Raw genomic sequence first — 9,333 nt, 5'->3', positions numbered from 1 at the left:
TGTAAAATCTATAAATACCCCCTCATTTGCTTTGATTAGCAACTTTGATTAGCCAACTTTTCTCTCTAATTTTATCCTAATCAAAGTTCCCCCAAAACACATTTTTATTGCAAAACTCTTTTATTGGAGTCAAAATTTTCATACTCTCCAAACACACTCTTTCATTTATTCTTGAAAATCATTTTTACAAGAGAGTATTATTTAGGGATTTTGTTTACATTCAAACCCTAGGTTTTCCTATGTTTTATTGAAAATATTTTGGAGAAATATTTGGTTTAGGGTTTAAATCTTTGAGGTGCACATCATACATATTATATTCAAAGATTACAAAAATTATTTTGAAAGCACCCTTACTCCCTGAGCATTATTTCATGTCTTTGGAGTGTGTATTTTTATGAGCTTAGTGTATACATCCATGCTTGTATTTAGAAGTTTTTTCATATGTACAAATATGTTTTTCATGTATCGGTTGGGTTTAGCCCATAATTTAACTGGGGAGTCTTAGCCCCGTAAGTGAGACCAGTTCGGTTCAGCCCGAAAATTGAACTGGGGAGTCTCAATCTCGTAAGTGAGACAAGTTTGGCCTAGTTTGTAATTGAGTTGGGGTTTTCCTCACCCCGTAAGGAGAGGATTTAAACGGCTTTTGCTATGCCCATTTAAGTGAGCAGAGATAGTGGAATCCTTGGGGGTATGCTCAAGGCAGGGACGTAGGCAGTATTGGCCGAACCTTGTTAACAAATCTGTGTGTTATTCTCTCTTTATCTTATTTAAATTTCTGCATTTAAATTTCAGCATGTGTATGAGTGTTTGTTTAATGTCATAATTATTTGCATACACACAAGTGATTTAAAAAAGATATACTGCACACGTGTATGTTTACTTTCACTATTAAAATTATTTTACATACACGCATGTACATTAAATGGGATATGATATGTGTTGAATCAGCATAAATATTTTATTTAGGCAATGCTTTAAAACCCAATTTAGCCCCCCTTTTGGGATCACACCAAAGCTAATATAGCACTTAGAAAGTTATAGTCTTTTAAGAAGTCTTATGTAAGTACTTCGCATGTTTTCAATATAAGTCTTTGAAGCTCTTTGGAGCAATTATCGACTTAGAGACCAAATTTTGAAAACCCTGGAAAATGTTTTTAATAAGTCTCATTTATGTTTTTTACAAAATCAAAGGTTTAAAGTGTTGAAAAACAATGATTTTGAAAAATTGCAAGTTTAGGCAACTGACCATGCCCGATCAGTTGATTGACACTTTAGAGAACCAAAGTTTTTGACAAGTGGTAACTTTAAGCGACTGACCATACTCAATTAGGCGACTGACATCTTATGCTGATGAAAAATAAACAAACAGAATAACATTAGGTGACTGACCTCTCAGGATCAGGTGACTGACCCCATTCTGTATTTGAAATTTCGCTGATTTATAAAGGCATAGGCGACTGACCCTGATAGTTCAATCGACTGACCTTCAATTATTTAAATTTAAAACAGTGAGGGAATGTTTCCAAAAATTGATTGCTTGGACCCCAAATAATGAGAAAACTTGGGAAACACACCAAGTAACTTGAGGAATACTAAAATTACTTTTTAAACTCTATAAATACAATTTGATTTCAAGAATTACATACCCAACAATCAATATCAATCAGCATCCAAGCTTACACTCATACTCTCAATGCTCTCTTACTGAATACAATTTTCTAAAAGTTCATTGCTGAGTTCTTGTTGATCAATTCTCACCGTACTCTGAGTTTTCTACTGAGATTTCAATCTAAGGATAAATCCAAAGTGACATACACACACACATATATATATATATATATATATCTGAGCTTCAAAATCTTTATATTGATTATATTGCTGAAGTATATTGTGATATTCACTTGTACTAATCTACTCTTGTTGAGAGTGTTTCTTGTACACAAGGCTCTTGTTTCTTTTGTTGTTTTACGGTTCAAGGGATTAAATCATTGTCTAGTGAGTGGGTATTCTCATTAGAGAGGGAACTCCACCTGAGAAGGAGAGAGGTTGTAACTTTGGCCTAATAAAGAAAGTTGGAATCCTCACAGCGGTTGCTTGGGGCAAGGACGTAGGCCTTGGGCCGAACTTTGTAAAAATCCGGTGTCTCTCTTCCCTACTCTCTTTAATTTTCTGTATATATAAATTACGTGGATGCTTACTTAATTGCTGGAAATTAATTTGTTATTGGGAATTGCGGAAACTTTAATTAAAGGGAGTACGTTGATTGATAAATTTCAAAGCTCATTACCTTATTGATTAGTTATATACTTAAATTCAAGTAACTTATTTGATATCAAAGTCTGAATTTTGGAAGTTTTTTGAAATTTCTATTTTATTGTGAAATCAAGCTTAACTTATTGATTGAATTGACATATTCAAAAGCTAAATTGAGTTCTGATTTTGAATTAAATTGCTGAAAGGAATATTGATAAAGTTGCAAAGCGTTGTAAAATAAAATCTCTGAAATATTATTCAAGTTGATCTTTTCATTCATAAAGATTTAATGTTAAATTGGTTCTTAGCTGTACTTGTGATTGCAAATCAATTATACTTATGTGATTGCTGAATATAAAATAGTTGTGAAAGACTTAATAGAAAGATTTATAAAGAAATTTTTAAATCCCAATTCACCCCTCTAGTGGGAGTACCCTTACTTTATGCATATAATAAACATTTAACTATATTTTTCATATCCTTGGAGATTTAATATGCAATTCATAAATAGAAAGTTCATGCAAGATGAAACAAGTAAGCAATAAAACTCTCATGCAACCATATGCATTCTACCCTATGTGCATTTCACTTCTCCCCCACACCAAACATCTTCTCCTCCTATGATCAGCATCAAAAAGAGTGGTACAATCTATTTAACCTAAATTCTCCCCCCCCCCCCCACCTTTAATATGATATTCCATGGCGGTGAGGTGAGCGTGTGCAAAAACTATATGCCAAAAGATTGGTGCTAAAACATAACATCGTAAATGCCAAGAATGGCTTTATTACAAACTCATGAATGATGATTTTATTTTTTTCTTTTTAAAAAAAAAAATCATATGTTGATTGATCAAGCATTCAATGCAAATTTTCAAATTGTTTTTATGATTAGCTTCTCTAAAGCTCAATTTCAGGTATGGGATTGGTTATGCTATGCTTAGACACCCTACTATGTATCCAAACAAGAGCATGTATATCATCAAAACAAATCATAGCATGCTTTTGAATAAGAATTCAAAACCTTAGTAATTCACATGAGAAAAACAAGGTTTTTCCATTTATCACCCATAAAATTTATTTCTGACCAACAAGCTTTACGTGCTATTTCATCCCATAAATAATAGTCAATAATTTAAAAATAAATAAACCAATCAATTAGTATATATATATATATATATATATATATATATATATACAATTTGAAACATTTCATTGGTTTTATAATTCTAACTCATCAATATTGGCATGATTCTTAAAAAATTTCCAGCAAAATATATTAAACAAATTAAAACATAAAAACTGGAATTTTCTCATTTTGAGCTCTATCCGCAAAATAAGTGTTTTTAATTCAGCATAATTTCACTTGGATAACACTTATTTCAATTCACTTAGGTTTGGTTAAATCTACCTAAATCTTATTTCCTAATCCTAGGTCCTAAGGAAGCAAGTGTTCAAAAATCACGTGTTTCCTTTGGGTATCCATTCTTCCTTAGGTGCCAATGGGTTTTTCTTCACTACCCATTCTAACTTCTTTTGTTTGCCTCTATTTCCTCTATAAGGGTAAAAAATATCTTATGTGATCCTTTGTTTTACAATATAAACAAATTTTATTTTTATGTGAGGGTCTTTACTTATTTCCATTATTTTTTCTTGTTGAGGTATGATCATGTGATTTGCAAGAGGATTTCAAAATTTTCTTGTAAACACTATTTCTTTTAACTCCTATAAACATTTTGGAGTTTTATTTTCCTCTTGTGACTTACCATGATTTTCATTTTTCTTTTTTAAGAGAGTATTTTCTTTCAAGACATTTGCAATTTTTTTTTAACAAAATTGAAAAACTTTATCGATATGCCATCCCATTCGGTGGAGGAAAACCATGGTTACGACAAGCAATTGTGAGATTACAGATAATGAAATTGAAACCCTCCTAAAAGCAACACCAACAACCAACCAAACCAAGACAACAAATCCAAACAATGCTAACTAAGAAACAAGTCTAAACAGGCTTAGATAAAATCAAAAAAACCTTAAACAACTCTAAATCCACCAAACAAAACACGAGAGTTGAACTAACGACGAAAGGAAGTGAGACCCAACCTATCCATCCGAAATATACCTTTTAGAGAACGTGGTAAAAGATGTTGTTCTTCATAGATGACATTATTTCCCATTTCTCTTTCTTTAGCGAGAAAATCAGCCGCACTATTGCCTTCCTTATATTGATGGATCACCATGAAGTTCACTCCCTCTAGCTCCACCACGAGCTCTATTAGCTTTACCGTGATCCCAAGAGGCGGGGGTGAATTGGTATTTTTAAAATTTAACTCCTAGGTGTTCCTCCTAACAGCAGTATGTTCACAACCTTATGGTCAATCTAATGCGAATAATGTAAATATATCAGAAATTAAATGAAGCAGTTTAATTAATTGCACAAGCACCAGAAAGCAGTAAATAAAGGGTGACACGCAAATATGTTATCGAGGTTCGGCCAACTGCCTATGTCCCCGCCTTGGCTAATCAGCACAAGGATTATCACACTAATTTGCTCACTTGAATGGGTGGAGCGGCACCTATACAAATCAGGTCAAATTATCATAGGGCTAACCTCAACCTTTACACCAATCCTTACCGGGTTGGATTACCGCCCCCTCAGGCCACGCCTGGAATCTCTCAGATATACAATCAAAAGGTACAATATATGGGTGCTTTCACGTAAAGTAAATTTGTACCACAAATGCGAACAAACACAAATACCACAGATGATTTAATAATGTAAGCTCAGTGTGGTCTAAGTAGTTCAACTCTCAATCAATTTTTCTATCAGGGTAGTACGCACGTGAGAGTGTCAAACAAGCAATCTGTGTATCTCAAAGTATTTCAATCAAATGTGTTTACACAGAATATCAAATAAGCCTCAAGAATATCAATCAATAGAATATCTCAATCATGGGAGTATGTATATGCTTGGATTGCAAAATATATAGGATCTTTGTTTTCAGCAAAAATATTTGAGTGAATAAATATTGCAACAAAGATGTTTCACCTCAAATACAAATATCTCCTCAAATGGTTTTCAAAATAAAGAGCAATAGATATTTGTAAATGATTTTGAAAATATTTCGCAATCAAAAGCAAAAATGGGCTTCTTAAGATATTGCAACAAATATGCAATCTCAGAAGACCTAGTAAAGTCTTCTTAGGATGAACTTATTGGCTAAGTACCCTAAGAATCCTTTTGGTTCAGCTCTCAATAAAAATATATCAATCTCACAACCAAGAGAGAGTAAAACTTCCTATCTAAGCACTCAAGAATACTTACAACTGATTTTACGAGTATTGAATGTAAGCTAGAGTGTATTTGGAAGAGTATGAGCAAATGTGAATCAAAAGAAAGTATTTTTTGCTTGAGAGAGATTTTCTTAATCTTTTTGCTAATCGATGCTTAATCCACCAAATGAAAGAGTATATATAGACATACCAAAGTATTTGACCGTTGGGGACCTATTAGGGATTGTTGAAAAAATTTAATGACATTTTAACCGCATTAACCCTGTTTAAAAATGTTTAACCCACGGTAAAAATAATGGCAACCCGAGAGGTCTGGTCGACCAGAAATGTTTCGGCCGACCAGGACTTAAATGGTTCAGTTGACCAGGAGGTTTTTGAACTGAGGGCTCGGTCGACCAGAAGTGGGCGATTTCCCAAATTTTTGAGGTTCGGTCTACTGGGCCATTTTGAACTACCTGGTTCGGTCAACCAAATCGCTGGGAAATTTCCTGAGGACCCTCCGGTCGACCAGGTAGTTGAAGTACAAAAGTGGTCAGTCGACCGGGAGGTCAAAATGTTGACTCCCAAGTGGTTCAGTCGACCGGGGTCAAATGAACTGTAAGGGCTCGGTCGACCAGATGGTCAAATTTTGACTCAGGAAGGTTTCGGTCGACTAGGGCTTCTTGAACTACATGTTTTGGTTGACCAGGTGGTCAAAATGTTGACCAAAAAGGGTTTCGGTTTACCAGGTATCTGTGAACAACCTGGTTCGGTCGACCAAATGGTCAAACTTTGACCCAGGGAGGTTTCGGTCGACTAGGCCAAAATGAACTAGCTTGGTTGGTCGACCGAAAGTGCACTATGCGTGCATTTCGGTCCCGTATCGAAACAAACAAGCCCTATTCAAGTGCCTAACAAATATATGTGTAAATGTGTGTGTCCTAAGGTCACTTGGGGGCCAATTTGAAGACATCGAAAAAGTCCGGTGTCGGTCGACCAAAGGTCAACCGAAGTGAATACCCTAAGGTCTTTTTAAGGTCATTTTTGATTTGTATCTGGTTTGAGCTTACAAAATAAATCATGAATGTGATGTGTGTGCTTATTGTCACGACGTCCCGGGAGCACGTGTGCCCCGGGCGGCGAAATTAAAATCATTTTAATATTTTCATGGAAAAATCATGGAAAAGGTCGGAGTCGCCACTAACCTTTTAGTGCGGTTAGAACACATAATTAGTACCCCGTTAGGGGTAGAACGGGTCTAAGTTACCAGAGTTAGGCTCGGGAGTTCGGTTACGCAAGGGGAAGGTACAAGCACCCCCTACGCGCCCGTTCTTACGAACGGTACCTAATTAATTGAAAATTATCCCTAAATTAATCTAATAAGTCTTTAAATTACTCCTTTTTATGAACTTATAAATACATATGAAAAATAAATAAATAAATAAATATATACATATATATATTCCCTCAGAGCTTAAAGGTACGTGAAGCCCGAAGGCTAATACCCCCTGCAATAAAATCATAGGGATAAAAAATCAAAAATAATTTATAAAAATACACTCCCAAATTTTTTTTTTTAAATCTTATAGGGTTTTTTCTAAGTATAAAACTACTAGCTCAGGAGGTTTTCGAAATAACAAAAATATATATATATATAATTAAAGAAAATAGCGAAAGTCAAGTCAAAAATATTTTTAGAATTTTCTCCTAATTTTCTATTTTTTATGATTTTTCTGTATTTTACCGAAATTTCAAATAGTTAATAAAGAATATGATATAATACTAATACTATATATTATAAAACGTAAATATCATAACAGTCAAAATCCCCATGATAAAGCTCAAGTATTAACAATCCATCCCTAATAATATAACCCAATAATTAAACCCAAGAAATCATATACCATATATAAACACGTAAAGAGAAAGAAATAAATTATGGAAACAATTCAAGTCATGAATCTAATAGGAAATATACACAAACTCTAGAGAAATCAATATGCCACAAAAGGGGAACCCTAAAAATAAATATGGAAATAAATTTAATTTTATCAGAGAGTGTTCAATAATATGAAAATACTAGAAATTGATATGCAATGATGTGGACGAAAATTAATGTGCAATAATGAGACCAATAGTAATAGGAAAATAACTCCAACCCTAAAATAATACTTAAACATAAAATTATCAACCTTCTAAAAACATGAAAACTACCAAAATCCTAAACAAACCTAAACATAAAATATGAAATGATTTAAATAATAAGCATTCATAACCAAAATCGTGAACGAATTTAAATAACATAAATAAACTACAAGAAAAATTAAACCGTATTAACATGATAGACCTAACCTTTAAAAACATAAATACTAACATATAAAACAAAATGTAAAATAATACTAAAACAATACAAATAATTAAATAATACAACATCATTTAAAAATATATGCTAAATAATACAAAACCACCTACCTACAACAATAATATAATAACAATAACATGAATAACAATTAAATATATACCTACGGATATAACAATCACAAATATAATGCTTAAAAATCTTATCTTGGAGCGGCAGCCGTGTGTGTATGTGTGTGTATAATGCCTAAAAATCTCACCTTTGGAGTGACAGCCGCGTGTGGGTGTGTGTGTATATGTGCTGGCTGGTAGTCGTGTGTGTTGGCTAGCAAGCAGGCAGCGGCTTGGAGCAGCCTCTCGGGTTGCCGTGACTGTTTGGTGGCGGCTTGCAGCGGAGGAGGGCCTGAAAGGGCTGGCCGTGGCTGATGTTGCTGTGGAGGGCGGCTGGTGCCTGCAGAAGGATGGTGGAGTGGCTCGGTTTCTGCTGTGGAGAAGGGCTTGGCTACTGGTGTGAGAGAGGAGCTCGTGCGGCTGTAAAGTTGGCCACCGGACTGCTGCTACAAGGTTGGCCGCCGAAGTTGATGACTGCCGCTACTGCCGGGATCTAGAGGACAGCAAGGGTTGTTGAAGATGACGACGACGGTGGAGGTTCCAGCGGCTCTCTCCAACATCGTCTCTTCCAGCGGCACGGAGGCGTGGGTGAATGACGGCGGCGAGGGGTGTTGGCGACGACGGCGGCAAGGACTGGTTCTGGATCTACTAAAGTCCACTACGACGACGGTGGTTGATGGCGATGCCTAAAGTGAGTGAAAACGATGGTGATGCCGTGCTGGGCTCCGGGATGGGGCTCACGGCTGTGTTTATGGAGACGGTGAAGCCGTGAATGGAAAGGAAAGAGGATGGGAGAGAGCAGGAGAGGGAGGATGGTGATGGTGGTCGTGAGAGAGAGGATGGAGAGAAAAGCTCCAGGTCGGCTATTGCGGCTAGAGAAGAAGATGACCCCTTTTTTTTTTTTTTTTGGCTCTCTTTTTGGCTGTGCGCCGGGCTCTGTTTTTTTTCTACTGCGCCGTGCGCCCCCCCCCTTTTATAAAATCTCAACCCTAAAAATTCCTTCTTCTCCTTTCCTTTTTCATTTTTATTCCCTTCATATTTTATGGTAATAATATATATAATAGTAATGACAAAAATAACTAATAATAATAATAATACAGAAAATAATAATAATAATAATAATAACAAGATAAATAAATAATAGTAGTAATAATAATAAAGATACTAAAAATAATAGTGACAACAAAATAATAACAATAATAATAATAATAATAATAATAATAATAATAATAATAATAATAATAACCGAAATAAATAATAATAATAATAATAGTAATAACAAAGATAAATAAATAAAATAATAATAATAATAGTAATAATAAAGGTAAACATACTAATAAT

The sequence above is a fragment of the Malania oleifera genome, chromosome 10, assembly GCF_029873635.1.
Source record: "Malania oleifera isolate guangnan ecotype guangnan chromosome 10, ASM2987363v1, whole genome shotgun sequence".
Lineage (NCBI taxonomy): Eukaryota > Viridiplantae > Streptophyta > Magnoliopsida > Santalales > Ximeniaceae > Malania > Malania oleifera.
This window is presented reverse-complemented; position numbering follows the sequence as displayed.